Here is a 21,754-nt window from a genome sequence, read left to right as displayed (position 1 = left end):
TCTTAAACTGTAGCTTAATTTTCTAGTCCATTTAATCCAAACCATCTTTAAATGGGGCTCCTATGAAATGTCTCCTATGAAAAGTCTCCAAAAGGATTTTTTTCCCTCTTCAAATACCTTTTAGAAACAGTAAATCAAAAAGACAAAATGATTTCACAAGAAAAGTAATCATAAAAGAGAACTGTTTGTTAATAAACTGTATCTCCCCACACCCAGATTCTTAGTTTCAGAGTTTGTTTTTACCTTTCCTCTTCATTACAAAATATAAATACTTTGTAAGGAAGGAAGTCATTTGAGAATTGTTATTAATCAAAGTCAATGTTTTTGAGATGAGTTGTTTTCTCTTGAGACTGAATTAAAAACCTTCTCTAATAGACAGACATGGAGAAAAGTCTCATTCTCCTCAAAGTTTGATAACATCCATGAAATGTAAACTGATATATCTCATAACCAGTGTTTTATAAACTTGTCCTTAAAAATCAAGGGCATGTTCCCAACATTTTCTGTCATGGAAAGTGTTCCAATGGGCAAATAAATAGGCATTTCCATGGCTAAGGGCTCACAGCTGTCAGATTATTTAGTTCTGCACAAATGAAAAATCCTATTACCAAAAAAAGCCTGAAGAATCTGTGGCTGGAAGTTGGCAAGTAATTGCATTTTCACATTGTTTTATTCAATACGCTTCCTCAATACAAATATGAACCCTGCAGGGACGCCTGGATTGCTCAGTTGGTTGGACGACTGCCTTCGGCTCAGGTCATGATCCTGGAGTCCCAGGATAGAGTCCCACATCAGGCTCCCAGCTCCATGGGGAGTCTGCTTCTCTCTCTGACCTTCTCCTCGCTCATGCTCTCTCTCACTGTCTCTCTCTCAAATAAATAAATAAAATCTTAAAAAAAAAACAAATATGAACCCTGCAAAATATTTAATTAAAAATAATTAAAAATAACTAAAAGACACATCCAGCACAACTGGAAACATGTCAAAATGAGAAGTTAATGCTTTGCCATCTTTAAGTGATGGTGCTTTACAACTCATTAGAGAAAAGAGCTCACAGTTTCTCAATCCCCCTGCTCCAATGACTCAAAAGTACAGATTTAAACTCTGAAGGACAATAGAACAAGCAGTAAACCTTCTACTTCCTCAGGGTCACAGAGTGGACTTCCATAGCTCCAAACTCAGAAGAATCCAAATTCCCAAACAGGCATCATGGATCTCCATGAACTGGTTCCTTAATGAGGGAACTTAAGTTTACAAAGTCTAACCTATTTATGTGGGTTTGAGTTCTACAATCATAATTTTAGGAAAAGAAAAAAAACATACTATTAGTGGAGAGGACAAGACACAGTCATGAATTCCCATTTCTTTCTATAAAAATTTAAATAATTATTTTAGGTTTACATAGAGGCAAAAGAAAAAAGCAGAATTTCCAGAAATTGCTCCAGGAACTCATGAAAAGTAGAGTCCTTCATCTGCACTTTCCTTTTAATAAATAAAATCAAGAAATACCAAGAAATAGATGGCCTTTTAAAATGCCTAGATTCCCTCTAATGATATTTGACATGAGTACCAAGACCATTCAGTGGGGAAAGGACAGACTTTTCAACAAATGTCTTGAGAAAACAGGATATCCACATGCAAAAGAATGAAGTTGGGCCCTTACCTAACACCATATACAAAAATTAACTCAAAATGAATCAAAGGCCTAAATATAAGACCTAAAACTAAAAAACTCTTAGAAGAAAACACAGGGGAAAAGCTTCATAATATTGGATTTGCCAATGATCTCTTGGCTATGACACCAAAGGACAAGCAACAAAAGAAAAAAAAAAAAAACAGACAAATTGGATTTCATGAAAGTAAAAGATTTTGTGTACCAAAAGACGCTACCCACTACCAACAAAGTAAAAAGGCAACCCACAGAATGGGAGAAAATACTGAAAATCATGTATCTGATAAGGGATTACTATCTAGGATATAAAGATAACTCCTAAAATTCAACAACAACAAATCCTGATTCAAAGTGAGCAAAGTACTTGAAGGGACATTTCTCTAAACGAGACCTACAAATGGCCAATAAGCACATGAAAAGATACTCAACATTACTAATCACTTGAGAAATCAAGTGAGATAACACCTCACATCCATTTGTGTTTTTTTTAATTTATTATGTTCAGTTAGCCACTGTATAATAGTACATCTTTAGTTTTTGATATAGTATTCAATGTTTCATTAATTACATATAACACCCAGTGCTCATCACAACACATGCCCTCCTTAATACCCATCATCTTGTTACCCAATCCCCCAACCCCTCTGCCATTTGAAACCTTCAGTTTGTTTCCCAGGATCATAGCAAGGAAGTCCACAATAGCCAAACTGTGGAAGGAGCCAAGATGCCCTTCAACAGACGAATGGACAAAAAAGATGTGGTCCATGTGCATAATGGACTATTATTCAGCCATCAGAAAGGGTGACTACCCACCTCACATCCATTTGAATGGCTACTATTAAAAACAAAACAAAACAAAACAAAACAAAAAAACAGAAAATAACAGTGTTGGCAAGAATATAGAGAAACTGAAACCCTTGTTTCAGTTTCAGTACTGTTTCAGCACTTTGGTGGGTCTAAAATGGTAGAGCTACTGTGGAACACAGAAAGGCAGATTCTCAAAAAAATTAAAAACTGAAGTACCATATGATCCAGCAGTCTCATTTCCAGGTACATACCCAAAAGAATTGAAAGCAGGGTCTCAAAGACATATGTGTGCACTCCTGTTCATAATATTATTCACAAGAGCTAACACACGAAAGCAACTCAAGTGTCCACTGATGGATGAACAGATAAGCAAAATGTGGTATATACATACAACTGAATATTATTGAACCTTAAAAAGGAAGGAAATTTTGGTATATGCTACAACACAGATGAATTTGAAGACATTGTACTAAGAGAAATAAGCCAGTCACAAAAGCAGAAATACTGTATGACTCCACTTCTATGAGGTACTTCGTCAAATCACAGAAGGAGAAAGTAGAAGGGTAGTTGCCAGGGGCTGGGTGTAGGAAGAAAACAGGGAATTATTTAAATAGTAACTGAACCAATGTGAGTTCCCTCCTTGGTGAGTCACAGAAACTACACAAGGTGAGTTGTCACACAAAGGAAAAAACTTTATTTGCAGCAAATGAGAAGATCACCTGGAATAGCTTCCAAAGCCATAACTCAGAGAGAGGAGAGAGAGAGAGAGAGAGAATGGGTACCTTTGTTTAGGGTTAGGATGAATATTCAGATAAGGGAAGCTCTGTCATCATATGCAGAGGCGGGCATATGGGTGTACCTGTCCCTTAAGGAAACATGCCTATACATATATTTCATATTATGTAAATGAGATCAGGGATCCTCTTTGGGCAGAGAGTTTAGTATTACAATGAGGTGAAGGCAACTGCTGGTCATTCCAGGGGTCAATCCACCAGAGTCAGGGGTTTAGCTCCAAAGGTCTGAGCTAGCAGGTGTCATCAAGGCAGTTGGCATCACCTGAAGGTGTTTTCAGGCTTCATTTGCCTGAGGTAAGAGGACAACTGGAAAGAAAAGTTTTGGGATAAACCTTAAGACAAAGGTTAGTGAGTACAAGCAGGTGGGCAGTAAGGTCAGGTCTTGGAGACTAACCGGTGACAGAGTTATAGAAATGGGATGGTGACAATGGCTACACAACACTTTGAATGTGATTCCACTGTATAGGCAGAAAATGTTACAATGGGAAATTTTATGTGTATTTTACCAAAATTTAAGAAAAATGGGGAAAATGCCTACATTCCTATTTCCTTATAATACCACTAGGGAGAGGTCAAGTGGCTGTCAGGTATCCATATTCATGTTCCCAAATTACCACCCACTCTGTGTCCTTGGGCAAGTGACTTAGACTCTCTTCGAGTCAGCTTTCTCATTGGCAAAATATCTCCTTGAACTTGTGAGGTGAGGATGCGATGAGTTTGCTTGTATAAAGTACTTAGCCTAGAGGACTACACACTACATATTCACTGTTGTTACTATCACCACCACTAAATCTATTCTCCATAATCTAAATAAAATTGTGTCCTACGATGAACAAATCATTTGCATTTCATTCTCTGAAAGCTGATGGATGGCATGGCCCCAGATTCAACATCTGATTGAACAGTAACTGAATATTCTCTTCCTCAGCCAGAGCACACTCGTGGGAACTGTCCTTTGGACAGCAAGAGAAGGAAGCTACTTACGACCAATCACATTCACTCAGCAAACGTTAACCGTGTACCTTTTCTGCACCGAGCATCGTACAAGATGCTGATTTTATTTGCTCACGTTCAGCACCTGGCAAGGCCGCCTCTGGAACCCAAGCCCTCGTTTCCTTATTGAAGTGCGCTAATCATCAGAAAGAAATGTTGTATAAAAGCATTTCCCAGAATGAAATTAACAAGAATACAAGAGGCCCGCACCTATTTCTATTTTCCTTCCTGTAGTCCTATTAATAATAATTTAAAGAAAAAGCAACTCTATTTACTTTCAACTCTAACAAAGCCAAATGTTCCCAGATAAATCTTTGCCCAAAATCTGTCGAGGAGGCAGACTTGGCAAAACGACGGAGCAGACCCTCCCTGGCCTTCCCTGGCAGGCACATGAACAGAGGCAAGAAGGCTGGGCCCCGAGACCCCAGGACTGGGTAGGAAGGGCACACACCTGTATGGCGCATGCACGAAAGCTACCTTCCTCTCAAACTACCTGCTGGGCACTAGCGGTGAACGCTTCTCAAATTTTAACCCTGATAGAGGCCCAGTTAAGATTGAGCCACTTGTAAATGTGATAGGATGATGAAATGATTTGATTATTAATTATCACCTTATAAAGTCACACCATGTGGTCAGGCAGCACAGAGATGAAAAAACAAAAACAAAAACAAAACACTCCTTTGGGAGTCAGACGTTCCAGGGCTATTTCATAGCTGTGTGACTCTGGGAAAACAGTAACTTCCTTAAGTTTCCTTTCCTTATCTATAGTATATGGGTCAAAATTCCTGCCTTTGAGGGTCTTTGTGGGGATTAAAGGGATTTGCACCACACACTTAGCTGATGTCTGACACACTAGAAACCCAACACGATGGACACTCCGCCCACCCTTTATTTTCAGGCAGGAAAAAATGTCCCAAGGAACTCGACTCTTGATTTACAGGAGTAATGAGAATGGATCCCAGGCAAATATTGCTCAGAATTTTTTAAGAGCCTAGTTCTGATAACTGAAATTTTTGGGACTCTGACAGCTATTAAAAACAAAAACTCAACAAAATCTTCTGAATAGCTCTTTCTTGCCCAAATTTTGCAGTGGGCCATCAGGAAGCTTTCAGCTCTATTCTTCTGAGCACCATATGCATTCACAAGGCCATGTACACACTGGTCTTACGAACCAGGATTCTCTTATGTAAAAAGTAAGACTCTCTGAGTCTTTCATATCTCTGACGTCTCAGCAAAGAAAGAAAGAGAGAGAGAGAAAGAAAGAAAGAAAGAAAGGAAGGAAGAAAGAAAGAAAGGATGGATTGGTTCTGTATCTGTAGCATTTTTGGGGAGTTTGACAGTTAGGTAGTCAGGGTCGGCGTTCCCAACAAGAAAACACAGAGTCAGGACAGCTAAGATAAAACAGCACTGACCTCTCGTTTTTCAGCTTAGACAGGACTGCAACGACATTCTGCTTTGCAGGCTTTGCAGAAATGACTTCTGCAAAACATCCTAAAATAAGACAATTCACCCCAAAAGCATTTGTTACTATCATGGGCAAGGGGCAGGCAAGACCTAAGCCCCCAGATGTCAACAAGAAAAAACCATCAGCACATGGACATTAACCCAATAGGTAGACAGATACGTGACCAAAGCCCTGACTGGCACGACTCTGCACTCCCTGATTGCTTAAGAAAGTTCTGCCAAAGAGCTCATGAAAACCCCCAAACTTAGAAACTCTGGGGGCAACCCACTCGGGCCCTCCTCCCTCTCTGGGAGCCTTGTACTCTTGCTCAGTAAACTTTGCTTTGCTTCTGCCCACCACTCTTCGTCTGGTCTACCTCTTCATTCTTCAAAGGAGCACGACCAAGGATCCAGGCACTAAGGGAACAAAAATCCTGTAATAATTTCATAGTGTGTTGAGGGGATCCCTAAGAGCAGTCCCAGGTTTTGCTCTTTACTAAGAGGACTCATAAGGCAGCATACAGCCATCCTCACAGCTACAATTTGTTACACTGAAAGGATACAAAGCATAATCAGCAAAGAAAAAGGGCAGATGAGGTGAAGTCTGGGGAGAACCAAGCATAAGCTTCTAAGAGTCCTCTCCCAACAGAGTCACCCAGGAACACAAGTTCCAACAACATGTGTGAAATGTTACCAACGAGGGATCTCATTAGAGATTCAGAGCCCAGGATTTTTACTGGAGACTAGTCAGGTAAACACTCCCCACCTGGCATGTAACCAAATTCCAGACCCCCAGAAGGAAAGCAGGTGTTCGGCATCAACTGCATGGTTTGCACAAACCATTTAGGTCGGGTGAGTTATTCTTACCATTTAGAGTGGTATGAACCCTTCTCAAATCCAAGTTCCCAGTAAAGGACCAAGCTTGCAAGCAGGCCTGTCTAAGGATAAGCAGTCTCGGGCTTGTGGTGTGAATTCTTTCTGGCACACAGGGGAACAAATCTCCAAATATCTATCTAAGAGCCATCCACTGACTACTAAATTCTCAGAAGCAACTGATGTATTGAAATCCTTCAAAAACAAAATAGTGAACGTAATTCGGTGCTTCAAAATATATTCATTCAGCATTATTTGTACTGTGTCAGCCTGCTGTACCCCAGGCATTAAGGAAATAACAAGTCTCTTAGTCTCCTTCCTTTAAGAACTTTCAGACCAAGAGGGAAGATAAGAGGAGTAGGTAAAGAGTAATAGCACAAGTTGGCATGAGCTGATGGCCACAAAAGAGGTAGAAACTGGGCCAGGTAGAGAAGGGAGAGGAAATTTCCTGTATGATGAACTAGGAAGATTCTGGTAAGAATCTCTTGCCACTGAGCTGCAGTTTTAAGGACAGGTAGGATTTGGGAGTAAGTGACAGGCGAGTAGGACTCAACGGGGGTGGCGATTGTATTACTCTAGGTATAGGAAGCTACATGGAAAAAGTACAGCTAGAGAGAAAGGGGACTATGATTTGAATAGAAGACAGAGTTCATTGAAAGAGGTAACAGAAGATAAGAATTAAAAGCGGAGGCTGGAGGGGACTGGGTGACACAGTCAGTTAAGCATTAGGCTCGGTTTTTGGCTTGGATCATGATCACAGTGTTGTGAGATCCAGCCCCACCAGGTTCCACAATGGGTGGGGAGTCTGCTTAAGATTCTCCCTCTCCTGGGCACCTGTGTGGCTCAGTTAGCTAAGCATCTGCCTTTGACTCAGGCCATGATGTCAGGGTCCTGGGAATGAGCCCCATATCAAGCTCCTTGCTTAGCAGGGAGTCTGCTTCTCCCTTTGTCCTCCCCCAAACTTGTATTCTCTCTCTCTCAAAAAAATAAATAAAATCTTTTTGTAAAAAGGGGGGGGTGCCTAGGTGGCTCAGTGGGTTAAGCCTCTGCCTTCGGCCCAGGTCATGATCCCAGGGTCCTGGGATTGAGCCCCACATTGGGCTCTCTGCTCAGCAGGGAGCCTGCTTCCCCTTTTCTCTCTGCCTGCCTCTCTGCCTACTTGTGATTTCTCTGTCAAATAAATAAATAAAATCTTAAAAAAAAAAAAAAAGATTCTTCCTCTCCTCCTATGTCTTCCCCTGCTCATGTGCTGGATTTTGCTGTCTCTCAAAATCTTAAAAAAATAAAAAATAAATAAAAACAAAGGCTGGTATCAGATCGGTGAAGGTCTCAAATGTCAGACTGAGACTGTCCTTTATGTGATATGTAATGGGAAGCACGTGTTGTGTGTGTGTGTGTTTACTTTTTCAATCATGCAAATTTAGCATGGTTAGTGACTATAAGCCATAGGGCCAAGACTTTTTCAGTAAACTTACAATAGCCAACGAAGGCTGGAAGAAGCAGACGTGGTGAAATATAAATATCATTTGGGAAGAACACAGGGAAGGAAGCAGTAACAACTTGCCTCAGGCAACATGCATGAATCAAAAAAGACTCAAGAGTTCTTCAACAGGGGCGCCTGGGTGGCTCAGTGGGTTAGAGCCTCTGCCTTCAGCTCAGGTCATGATCTCAGGGCCCTGGGATCCAGCCCCGCATCAGGCTCTCTGCTCAGTGGGGAACCTGCTTCCTCCTCTCTCTCTGCCTGCCTCTCTGCCTACTTGTGATCTCTGTCTGTCAAATAAATAAATAAAATCTTTAAAAAGGAAAAAAAAAAAAAGAGTTCGTCAACAGAGTTAATTTGTGGACCAAACCAAGAATGCTCAGAAAGATAGGCAAGTTAAAGGCAAAAACTAATAACACAGCAGACAATTCAGAGGACATACCTAGAACTCAGAGGGAGATGAGGAACCAGTACTCAGGAGAGAGGCTGTGGCTGGAACTAGAAACATGGCAGTTGCCAACCTAGAGTCTCAGCTGGGTATGGTTGAACTCAGCAAGGGAAAGAATGCAATGAAAAAGCACAGAGAAGTGGTGGGGGGGAAGCACAGAGAGGAAAGCAGATGATATTGTACTTGTCGAGTGAAAAGAGAAAGAGCAGTCAGGTTGGAAAAACAAGACAGTAGTGTGTCACAAAGCTGGGGAAAGAGTTTCAGGGAAGAGGGAGCTGTCCACCTAGCCAAGTCCCGCAAGGAGCAGAGGCAGAGTGGAGCAGAGAAGATAGTCCTAGACTTGGCAATGGGCATGTCACCAGGGACCTTTGCCAATCAAAGACAGGGAGGAACAGAAAATTGTCCCACAGAAAACTGTGTGAGAGCTAAAGCCTCTTGTCACTGTGAAAAAGAAGGTGAGATGAAGCTCTGGAGACTAGAGAAAATAGGAGAAAGGGGAAAGAGAGTAGTAGAAAGAGACGACTGTGGAGACATGATGTTTGAACAACAGTGCCTTTGGCTATGGTGCTAGGAGTGGCTGCCTGCTCCTTCTCTTCCAATGGGCAGAACGAGATGCTCAGGGATAGTCAAAGGTGCTCCTCACAGTCCAAAAGGACAGTGATGATTGTGCAAAGCAGCCACTTCCTCAGCCAGCCACAGTGGATAATGGCAGAATGAAGGGGGACTTAAAGGGCAGAACTGCCCTGGATCTTCCAATGGGACACTGGTGTGAAAGTGGTGGAGACTCCATTTTCAGTAACACATGTGTCAACAGAAAAACCTCCCTATCAGAGGCAGATGGTTCATTTCACTCCAGAATTAATCATTTGCCAGTCACTAAATGTTCCTCTTGGGGAAAAGTGATCCTCTCTTCTGTTAGAAGCTTACCTGTTGGGTATCCAGCAGCAGGCCCAATATTTTTCACCCAACACACAGACCCACTGGTAATCAGCATTTTGGAAAAGCCAAAGACTATACATGGCAAGTCCACAGCTATGCATCTCTTTTACCTCAAGCCAACAGAACTTGGCTCTCGAGCTTGACAAAGAGCACTATAAACACATAGACACACACACACTGAGAAGTTCTCTTTAGATAGACTACTTCAGTTCAAATCCTGACTCTTCCACTTATTAGCTTTAAGATCTGAGACATCACTTAACCTCTGTGCTTTCTCACCTATAAAATGGGCTTAGCAATAGTACCTATCTCCTAAAGTCATGGTGAGGATTAAATGAGCTAATTTGTGTAAGTTTTCAATAACCGTTAGCTGTTCTATCTCATTTGAGTCTCACTATAATTCCATGAAGTAAAGCTAGGTAATCATTAATATCTCTTATTACTAACAAGGACACTGAGGCTCAGAGAAGAAATAACGTGAATAATTTTCACACAGAACAGGACACAAGGCAGGATCTTAAAAAGTCTCCTCAACAAGTTACACAAAGCTCTCTTTGATCAGCTTACTACATCTCTCTGGCCTCAGCTCCTTCAAGTCTTGTTTTGAACATAAAATTGTGCCCACCACACAATTTCCTGCCCTTCTTAACTTTCTAATCCTTGGTCAGCCATCAATCTCCTCTCAAGTGCTGCCTCTTCCAGGGAGCCCTTGGTACTGGATTCCCCTTCCCTCATGACCCCACCTCCTTCCTCTGTGCTTATATCTATTAACATCACATTGCATGGTAATCACAGAGGTCTGCCTTCCCCACTGATTTCGGAGCCTAAAACAATTTCTGGCATATGATAAACAATGTGTTTGTCTAATGAACTCTCGGAGCCTAAAACAATTTCTGGCATATGATAAACAATGTGTTTGTCTAATGAACTCTCGCCTCAAAATCTGATATTTTTCCCACTAGAGCATACCTCACCTTTCATTAACAAATGTTCACTATTTAGTAATAGTCTAAAAAGAGGAGAAACAAAAGCCAACCAATCATACAGTATTTAAATATTAAAACTAATACTAGGTCTCTGTAACTAGAAATAGGGAACACACAAATACACCATTCAAAGACCTGACCCCTCCCACCCACAGTTCCTCAGCCCTTGTGCCTTTGGTCACAAAGGAAAGAGACTAATCCCAAATCTATCAAAGGATTCTGCCTAGGCTCCATTAACCCAGTGAGAAGGACCTGCACCTGGCCGAAGAAGAAGACAGGTTCAAAGACTCGTAGCTAACACTCCCAGGAGGGATGTCTTCAGGAGTTTCTGGTTACATATTGCTCCCTGAGCACCTTATGTCAGCCCAAAACTTGCTTCCAGTTCTTGACTTCTCAGAGAGTAATCCTGGGGAAAACTTAACAGAGAAGGAAAAAGCAAGCTCATCTACTCCAGCCTTACTTCCTCAAACACCAAGCAAACCCTGGTGCTCAGCTCCATGGTAAGGTCACATGTGTCCCCGCAGAATCTGGCAGCTGGAGCCACATCTCCCCACATCCTTGGTTCCCAGCCACTGCCCAGATCATGTGGGGAAGCAAGTGTCTTCTCTACATCTAGGTATCTCTAGCAACCAAGATGAACCTCCCCAATGGCTCTCCCCAAGGAACTCTGGGCATATATCAGGTTTTCCCTCTGGTATGGATAAAGCAGACAACACTCAGGAAAACATAAATACAGACCTAGAAACACACAAACACAGTTGTACATACTTGTGTTTGACCCGACTACTGAAGGTAAAAGGCCACCCAATTTCTTGCAATTTGCCCATAAATGATTGTTTTGTGGCGCAAAACAATCTGCTCGTCCACTGAGGAAAACCAGGGACTGCTAACTGCAGCGGCACTTGCTGAGCACAAGACATTGAACAAACCACTACCCAAATTCAGCATGCACTCGGTGTCATCTACTCCTTGCATCTTAAAGTCAATTCCAGAGATTTGAAAAAGTATATATTAATATCTTTCTGGATCTAAGCCTCAATCATTTGCCAAAAGTATATCTGGTCCTTTACTGAAAAATGGTTAATATGCTTAGCTCCAAAGCAGGGCGTATTTATTCTCTTGGAATAATATGGCTCCAAGTGGTCCAGCCCATAGATTAGTATAGGAGTCACTATTTTCCTATACATATATACCTTCCTATTGAAGTCTTGAAATAAATAGTGGCCCCATCTCTACAAGCATTTTTTGCAGAAAGCCTTAAAATATATTTTATCTCTACCCCTAAGTCCAAAGAAATGTGCTGTCAGTCAATCCATCTTCCATAGCTTGGGCAGTGTTAATCATTTCCATAATTTAGGCTGTTCATCCTAAAAAGAAATCCAGTTATCTCATTCACAAGATTGAGACACTTTCATTAGTTCCTTGAAGCCTGCAAGGCAAAGGGCAGGTTTATGGCCTGGTTTCACTGTTGGGCTTCCACCCACCACCTGCGCAGTCCCTCCAGCCACAACTTCTCGGCCCTATACGCCAACACCATGGTTTCTCCCCTGGTATCCCACGCCCTTCCTGCCTCGGTGCCATCGAACATGAAAGTCCTTGAACCTGTCCTTTCTACCCCATCCCCTTCTCAATCTAGCAAACCCCTCCTGGGCCATGGTTCCACCTCCTCTGTTGCCCACAACGTTCCCAGGCAGTGCTTTCTGCACAACGAGCTGTGTGTATCTCCACCAGAACATTTCCACTGAACTGTAAGCACTCTTTACCTTTGTTGCCTTATCATGGGCATTTTCTTGTTCTTTTTTTAATCCACAGAATCTAGTTGTCAACTTAATGATGAGATTAAAAACCCTCTAAAAGAGTGGGGGCAAATATCATCGGCTCCTATTTTCTCTAGGGAAATGGAAGCATCTGTAAAATTAAAGGATTTGATGAAATACAGTTGGATGATGGCAAACTCATGAGAGTTCCTGTACAACAGGAACTCTCATGAGCCAACAGAGGCAACCAAGAAGAAAGGAGGAGGAGAAGAGAGAGGGAAGGAAACGGGTGCTCAACAGCCATCCTGTGCAAGACACCATGTAAGACACTTTAATATATCCATTATCTCATGGATTCCTCAGAGCCACTTTGTGAGAAATGGAAGACAGATGCAATTTTTTCAGAATAGAAAACTCAGATTCCGAGGGGGTAAGTTATTTGTTCAATCACACAATTAATAAATGGATCCGAGGTTTAGACTCACAGCTGTCTGACTGCAAAGCCAACTTGATTCCACTACTGTGGCCTCCCTAGGGAACATGCACTTCCAGACTCACACTTGCCCAAGGACACAATCCAGAAACACTTGCCTCACTATAGCCCCTCCCCTACCACCCTGCCAGCCACTATGCTTCACAAGATTCTAGCATCTGACGCTCCACCTGTGACTGCACCTCACAACCATCTGTTACTAACCATCAGAGGGCAACATATCCGCAGGATTCTAGCAAGAACATAGGGATTATATTTGCAGAAAGGTGGGGTATTATGCTAGTTGAAAAACACCTACAGGTGCATGCTATCAGAGTAAAAAATGTATCATATTCAAGTGGTCTGAGTAGGGTTACTGGTACAAAGAATTCTGTCATAAATCTCTACAACACAAGGACCAACTTTGTTTTTACTCCCGTTCTTCACATATTCCTTCTCATTTATCAAGTTGTAATACCCCCAAATAAAATGTAATTGGGGTCTTCCAGAAATTAAGCATAAAGAAGTAATTACTTGCCAGTTCTCTAGATCATATTTCACTTATTCTTGTCCCGGGCAATCCTGCTTTGTAATTGCCAGGTAGGCACCTGACCCCTTAGGCTATGGTATGATGGGAAAACCAGATTTTTCTCCTGAAAAACTTATATCAAGTCCATCATTACTGCTTCTATGGTAACAGAAATGTTCCCAGTTTCCTAGAACAGTCCCAATTTCAAATATAATAATCTGTTATGAGCCTCATGCCAAGCAATTTGCTTCAACCCAGCATTGAGTAAATGTGGATCACTCTACAGAAGTCCCCCAAAAGAGGCAGTACTGGCTAGGGGACAGAGCTTAGGCTTCCAGTGAAGGTAAGTAACCAGAATTCAAGTATTTGTTTTGCCATTCACTAACTGTTGACCTTGGGCAATGTACTTAACTTCCGTGCTTCTATTTCCTCATCAGTAAAATGGGTAATCATCTTCTAGTTCAGAGACCTGTCCTTCCAATTAGATGAGCAAAGGCCTGGCAAGGGACTGACACATAGGACATACTCAGTTGACAGTAAACATTCTTTTTATCACCATATTCTTGCTATTCATAACATCCCTAAAAGGAATAAAAAAGAAAGATACAATTTTAAAGATTTTATTTATTTATTTGACAGACAGAGATCACAAGTAGGCAGAGAGGCAGGCGGAGAGAAAGGAGGAAGCAGGCTCCCTGCCGAGGAGAGAGCCTGATGCATGGCTCAATCCCAGGACCCTGGGATCATGACCTGAGCTGAAGGCAGAGACTTTAACCCTCTAAGCCACCCAGGCACCCCCAATTTCACACTTATAAGCAAAGACCATAAATGCTGTGATCTACCTGATGGAAACAGAGCTACTACTTTACTTCCTAAGACATAGCACTTCAGCTACTATATTACAGCCCAGTACTGATACTGAAATTGGGCGTTAAGTTACTGACTCATCACTTTGTAACCTAGTCTCACCCCCAGATATTTCCTGCAAGACTTAAACTTAATTACCACTGTCTCTAGGTAATAAAATTTCCTGAATATCATGCAACAGGCTCATTTTCAAGTATTATCTTGTAAGGTCAAAGCATCTGCCAAGCTACGTATCCTCATTCTGCATATAGAACTGTTTTCAGCGTCTTCCTTCCATGAACGACAGAGTGGAATGCTACGAGGGTACAGGCAGACACTCTGTGGGTGAATGTGAAGTCCTCATATTTTACAATGAAAGTGACATTTTTGTTTGGAAAGATTATTCTCTGATGATCGAAAGCATGGACTCTAGAGTCAGACTACCAGGGTTCAAATCCCTAGTCGCCTTCTTACTAGCTACATTATCTTGGATAACTTATTCAACTTATCTGTGCCTTAATTTCATCATCATCAAAGGGGGAAAACAACAGTACTCAAAATAGTATCGATAAGAGACTACTCTGAGGATTAAATAAATGGACATAGGTACAGTACTTAGAACACTGCCTAGTACATAGTGACAGCGCGGACATCATCATCATCATTTACTTGCCTCACAGGGTTTAAAAAAGCAATCTGAAGCAAAGAGCGATAATGAAATATTATATTAGCAATAAAGGACATACCAGAATTTTGAACATGCCAAAAATACTTTTGAAATGACTTTTGAGGAAGATGAGTCCTACCTAACCCATTACTGACCCCAGGGGCTTCAGTACAGTAGACAAGTAACATTTGCCCCTGAATGCTTGAGGTTTCAACTATTCACAAGGCACCTCAAATACATGACACAGAGAAACTGTAGTTATATCAAATATGGCACCAGACAGGTGAGTCCTTAATTGAAGAGTCTTTGACCAAACACCCAGCAACAGTATCTCAAGACATTTTTGCGGGTTTCATTGATTCAATGTGACCTCATTTAATGTTCAGAGCAACTTAATGAGGCAGGTGTGATCATTCCCATTTTAAAGACACACTGGAGAAATGAAATGCCATGGCGACAGTCGCAGACTTGGGGTAGCAAAGGCCTCAGGATGCACACCGTGACCACGTGCCAAGATGGGAAGCCTGAAACAACCGGAGAACCACTCTAACGAGAGTCCAAGAATTAAACTGAAAACCCAGACTCCTAACTCCTAAAACTCAATGACTAGTCTAAAACAAGCAATGGTAAAGAATCTTCCCTAATAAATCTAACATGCCAAAGTCCAGCCTTTCTCCCAGGGCAGATTGCTGGTAGAAGGGGTGGGAGTGGGGCAGGCACAGATCTGACTGAGCCACATGGCTTGGCCTGCGATCCATCCCCTGCCCTCAACCCCGAAGCCCTGTGTTTTAATCAGCTGACTCAGTCAGTGGCAGGAGAGCCCAGGCGCCTGTGGCCATGAGTAATGGTGGCACAAAACACATCTGTCTAATCAGAAGCTGATGGCATCTGTTCTGTCAATACTTAGGGTAAAAGAATGCTTCTGCAAGGGAAAAAAGAAATGTCTAGTCACCCAGAAGTTTAACAATGCCAGTCTTTCTCCCTCTGACTTGGAATGCAAATTTGTGGAACTGTTTACTGGTTCTTATATTCCTACCCCTCAAGTATTTCTTGGTGCTTTTACAGAAAGAGGACTTATGTAAAAATAATAAACCAAGTCCATTTCTATTAGTAGTAGCTGTGAAGTGTCTAAAAAGTGTGGCATTAGGAAAGGCTTTATTTTGGCCTTTAAAAAAAAATCTTGTTATTATGCAGGATAGTGCATAGGAAAGTGTTTTTGTAAGTTGAAAGTATGCATTTCACATACATAAAGACATCAGTGCAACTACCTGACAGTCACCGTACCATATTTCGGCAAAAATTTCATTTCAGAAGAATCATTCATTCTTTCATTTGTTCATTTAGTAATTCATTAAAAATACTTTACTAAGTTCCCATTGAGTGTTAGGTAATGTAGGTGCAGAATGAAACCAGCCCAAGTCTGTGGGAGCTCAGTCTTTTCCCAAATTGGTCTTTTCATCTCCATCATATTCCAGCCCCACCCGGTACTCTCTGCTCTCTCCTGTCTCTCTCCCTCTCCCTCCTCCTTCCCTGTATCTCCCTCTCCTTGAGTTCTGAGACATTCAAGAGTGTGCTTCTCCCACATTCTGCAGAAGTCACAGCACAAGGCCAAGTACCCAGTACATAGTGACACATAGAGCCTCATAACCAGAAATAACCTTTTACTATACACTTCTGTCAACCAATCTTCCCCAAAGTTCCCGAAAGCAGTTCTCCCTCCCCCAAATCTAAGAAGGTTCTAGATTAATAGTAATAAAGAGATGAGCAGAAACAATTCTTCTCTCATTGATCTATGGATCATGTGTTCTGGGTGAGGGTGTCAACGGGGGAGACGCTTAGAATATTATAAGGGGCATTAAAAGCTGGAAGCAACAGGAATTGGAAACATTTTCCCCACATGTGATTTATCTGATGCGGTAATTCTCTACCAAAGTTCCATGTGGGCAGATATAGATGAAAAAACAACCAGGATCATAGATTTTTAAGACTCAAAGTTCCCTCCCCTGGTCCTAATTCCTTACTTTACAAAGAAACCAAGGTTCAAGGAGAAGGCATAACTAAGAATACACAGCTTGTCTTTGGGGCAGGAAAAGAAGCCGAGAAGCCTGCCACCCAATACAGGGACCCTTCCAGAACTGCCAGGAGCTGAGTGCTTGCATGCCAGGAGCAGCCCTTGAGGCAGTGGCTTCCGCGTTCAGCCACACCCCTACAGGCACCCCACCTTTCCAGTTACTCTCCCTGTTTCTTCCTTGTACACCTCTGCCCTTGCTTAAGGCAACCAGAGACAGCCCTGGGACTCTAGGATTCTCTGTGCCAATGAAGAGCTCTCATGAATGGCAAGCCTACCTTTTATTCTGTGAGATGGGACTATTTCCTGTCCTTTTCTTCAGTTTAGAACTGTGATGATGATCAACAAGATGCCAGCCATCAAGGTATCATATTCTTTGAAGAAAACTTAGAGTAGGAATCCAATAGAGCATTTGCACTGTAGTTAAGTCCTATGGAAATGTTAACCCATGAGCTGGATTCCAGCATTTTATAAAGACCTCTAATACTTTTGATCTTTCTACATTTAAACATCTTTTTTTTTTTTAATAGCATATACACTTGCACACAATTCAAGTAATAATCACACCCGACCCTTGGTCCTCAAAAGTGACTCTGGTAGGGGAAGATAGAGCAGGTGTCATTATCCCCCATTTACAGAAGGGAAAACCGGTTCAGAGAAGCTACCTGTGTTACCCAAAGTCACACAGGTAATAAAATGCATTGCGGAAGCAATGACCTTATCGAAGGCTCCTTCTTGCACAGTTTAGTTTTGGAGTTTTCTGCTCACATTTAGCACTTCAACAACACTGAAGAGCTACCTATTTGGTTACATTTGAGACCTTTAAGACACTTGAGACACATGAGTCATTTCACAAGAAACACAGCTTGATCCTGAAGGCCAGTAACATTTCCTCCGCCACCCGCCGGCAGGCACTTCCCTCTGCTAGAAACTCTATGACACCAGGGAATTAACTATGGGGCAGGGTAGACTTTGGGGTTCACAAACGATATTAACCTTATGATGACTTTAAATATTTTTATAAGTTCTTTTTTAAACATTTTATTTATTTGTCAGAAAGAGAGAAAGAGCACAAGCAGGAGGAGGCAGGCAAAGGGAGAAGCAGGTTCCCCGCTGAGCAAGGAGCCTGATGTGGGACTCAATCCCAGAACCCGGAGATCACGACTGGAGCTGAAGGTAGATGCTTAACTGACTGAGCCACCCAGGGAGTTTGAGATGACTTTTAAGTTTATTTTTTTATTTACTTATTAGCAATCTCTACACCCAACATAGGGCTCAACCTCACAACCCCAAGATCAAGAGTTACCTGCTCTTCTGACTGAGCCAGCCAGGTGCCCCATCATTAGTTCATTTTTTTTTTTATTGTATTCATATAGATCCAGAGAAAAAGATCTGGAAGGCTAGCTCCCAAGGTTTGCCTTGGGTGTTTCTGAGTATGGATCTATTATTATTATTATTATTATTATTATGTATTTTGTCTTTTTCTACAATGAAAATATATTTATATATATATACATACACACACACCCCACTGGTAATAAGAAAACAAATAATGATCTCATCACTTGTATGTGTAATCTAAAAAGAGATGAACTCACAGAACCAGGGAATAGAATGGTGGTTTCCAGAGACCAGGGAGTGGGAGAAATGGGGAGATGTCGGTCAAAGGGTACAAACTTCCAGTTAAAAGATGACTTAAGTTCTGAAGATATAATAGAAAACATGGTGACTGTTTTTAGCAACACTATATATATATTTGAAATTTTCTAAGAGAGTAACTTTTAAATGTTCTCATTGCAAAAAAAAAAAATAGTAGCAATATGAAACCATCATGGACTTATAAAATGTTATATTCCACTTATATCTTAATAAAGCTGGTGGGGGTATCAAACAATAAAGAACTTTTTATTTTTAAAACACACTCTTCATCTGGATAAATAGGAAAAGGGTTGTCTCCACAAGGGGTTGGGAAGCTCTATTACAGAAAACTATGTGCATAAAAAACATAAATAGTATCCAAACCCCCAGACCAGTATCTTTTCCCTACTTCTCCATTTGGATACTGTCAGCCCCCAAGAATAGAAAACAATATGTCAGGACACCAATTTTACATAAATATTTTAGGGGAAAAACTTTTTTTTATATATTGAAACCACGTTCAACGTATGAAATTGCATGGAAAAAAAATCACATAAATTCTTAAAATAATTTTCAAGCTTGTTGGGATCAATCTGCACTATACCCTAACCCCTTGTCAGTTTCATTATTGGAGATTCTTCTACAGAGATGTTTGGGAAGCCCTAAGGCAAACACTACCATCTTATCTACCTTCTTTTTTGGGAAAGACCTGTCAGTCCAAAAAAAAAAAAAAAAATCTTTTTTTTTTTCATCCATAATAGCTTTCAAATTCTTTATAAAACAGGTGGCAAAAAACACATTACCAGGCAAATCTGGAAGGCCACAGGGGCATAGCTCACTCTGCCTCCCTTGCCTAGAGGGGAGAACTGCCTGGCCTGGCACCCTTGGTTCTGAGGATGGTGAGGCCCAGGCCGCCCCATTTCGACAGGACAGCAGACCACTCTGCACAAGGTGCTAATTCATTCATTCCACAAATGTTTATTGAGCAAAGCCTGAGAAAGGCCTCTTAGGGGACAGTGGGATCATTCACAAGCCAACGGTCATGTCTAACGGATCAGATGTGGACAATCAATCTTTTATTAGACCTCAAACCACTTCTAGGATAAAGCCAACAGGGCTCCTGCCCCACTCACTTACTAGCAGCTGGGGGGAATCAGGCAGGCATTCTGGAAAAGGACTGCTGTTTGAGAGAGGCTAAGGCAGTCACTTATTCCCACCAGAATGACTGAAACTCCTGCACCATAAATGGCGTGACTCCTCTAAAATGCTTTAAACAGTGTCTGGCACCTACTAAGAGCTCAGTAATAGTCATTTTTGCTGTTACAATTCCAACTTGCCCTTACTCAAGCAGCACCAGAAAAGGTGGGAAAAAACACAGGTTTTAGAATCAGAGAGGCTAGATCCCAGCTATGTTGCTTACTAGCTATGTGACTAAGGGAAGCAAACTTTCTGAGCCTCAGTTTCTCATTTGTAAAATGGGGTAAATGTCAGTATACCTCTCCTCATGTGGCTTTGTGAGAACTAAAGACATACGATATGCAAAGAAGAATGGCCCATAAATGCCCTAAAAAGACAGTATTGTCACTGCCCTGCCTCCTTCCCTACCACTCTGGGCAGGTCCTGGCATCTGATGTCATCCAGACACCATGCTAAGGGGACAGAAGCACTACAGGGGTAAAAGGGAGGGGAGGGAGCACCTGGAGACCTTCCACAGTTACCCCCCCCCCACACACACACACCCTATCAAAGACCTCACCTCCTTTCAATCATCTTCTGTTTGGCTGCTGCATCCAACTGACAGCTGGGCCACCATTCCCTCACTGGGAATGACTGCCAAGAAGGGAAGCTGGACAGCAATTTGAATCCATCCCACCTTCCCATGTCTGTCTGTGTCCAGCCCACTGGGCTTCCTCCGCACATCCCTGCCAGGCTGTATGGGTCAGGAGGCTGACCCTCTGTTCTTCCAGGCTTCCATCTCAACCCAGAGCCCAAAACTCTAAAGGCCGCTGGTCACAAACCAGCACTAAATGAAAATAAGGACTTCGCATTCGGACAGAAAATGGAGCCCCTCAAAGTCCAAGGGGATTTATAAAGGCGGGAGGGGGGGAAGGGAAGAGGGAGGAAACAGGATGGGTGCGGAGAGAGAGGCCCACTGCGGATGGAGCCCTGGTTGCTGATCCTGGAGGATGATAAATCCTGTGATTTAGAACTCACGACGGGACCAGGTCTGGGTGCGGGAACATAATTCCAAAACAAAAACTGCTTGCTTTCAAGTAAAAATCATCAGTCCCCAAGTTCCCCTTCCCAACACCCCACCTGTAGATAGGTCCTAACGCCGTACTTGACTTCACCTGAGCAATCTGGGGGCAGTACCTCTGCGGCCAGGTCCCTCCAACAGCCAGCCCAAAGCCCAGGGTCAGTCCTCAAAAGCCCCAAGAAACGCGACAGAGCAGCAGAACCCCCGCCTACCCGGTACCTCGGTTTCCCGAAGCCTCGGCTCCGCGGGCTTACAGGCGGGGTTTTGAAGGAGGGAGCTTGCCGGTGCCGAAACGCTCCTCGCGTTTTAGAACTCAGAACACTGCAAAGCATCGTCAACAGCAACACCTTCCTCATTTACGAGAGACCCGGAGAGGGCAAGAAAGTTGGCCGAGCGGGCAGAGAAATCGAGACTGGAACCCCGCCGCTGTCAGTCGCAGCCGGGCAAGGAGAGCTTCTCGCCACCGCCCGCGTCCCCAGGTCCGCAGACCCAGCGGAGTGGTGCAAACCCCGAAACTCGCGGCGCGGCGCGTTACCTTCCTCCAGACGCGGCTCGGCTAGCCTCCTCTCCCCAGAAAGCGCGCGGGACGCTGCGGCCCGCACCGGTCCAGGTGTTGCCCCACCGCTGCCCGCCCGCGGCTGCGGCCGCAGGCTCCCCTCTGCCCGCGGCGGGCGGGCACGCAGGGGCGGTTCCCGGGAGCGCGGACCAATGGCGTGGCGCCAGTGCCTCGCCCCGCCCCGCTCCCGGCGCCCGGGCGCTCCGGCCCGCTCCCCAGCCCTTCTCGCACAGCCCTGCGCCCCTCCTGTTTCTTCGCTCCCGCCTTGGCCCACCCCGCCCGGGCCTCCTCAAGTGCACCTTGCCCTCAACTTTTTTCACGGTGCAGAGAAAGAGTTCAGCACTTACTTTTTGACCACTGTGCGTTAGGCGTCCCTGAACCCCAAAAAGGTGGCGGGCAAGGAACCCTCCGTTCAGAGAATGAGGTCAGCCACCGGGAAAGGGGGTGGGATCAAGATGCTTTAACCGCTCGAATGTGTAAAATAGGTAAAAATACTTCACAAGTTGTTAAGAAGACTAATTGAAGTGGT

At 43.0% G+C, this 21,754-nt stretch overlaps 1 protein-coding gene across 12 annotated transcripts in view; it reads right to left on the bottom strand.

The window, feature by feature from the left end:
- SYTL2 (synaptotagmin like 2) overlaps positions 1–21,425 on the bottom strand; it is a 121,266-nt gene extending 99,841 nt beyond the window's left edge. For 10 of the 12 annotated variants that reach the window (XM_082749031.1, XM_082749037.1, XM_082749039.1 and 7 more), the window contains exon 1: positions 21,205–21,348. The gene's annotated coding sequence lies outside the window, so the exon portion shown is untranslated. Of the gene's footprint in view, positions 1–21,204 lie in introns of all 12 variants that reach the window. The other 2 variants (XM_082749035.1, XM_082749036.1) reach the window with 2 other exon arrangements.
- Between the last annotated feature and the right edge of the window lie 329 nt (positions 21,426–21,754).

Source organism: Mustela nivalis (genome assembly GCF_964662115.1).
Source record: "Mustela nivalis genome assembly, chromosome: 9".
In the NCBI taxonomy this organism is placed as follows: Eukaryota; Metazoa; Chordata; class Mammalia; order Carnivora; family Mustelidae; genus Mustela; species Mustela nivalis.
Note: the sequence above shows the minus strand (reverse complement) of the source record. Positions and strands in the feature narration are given on the sequence as shown.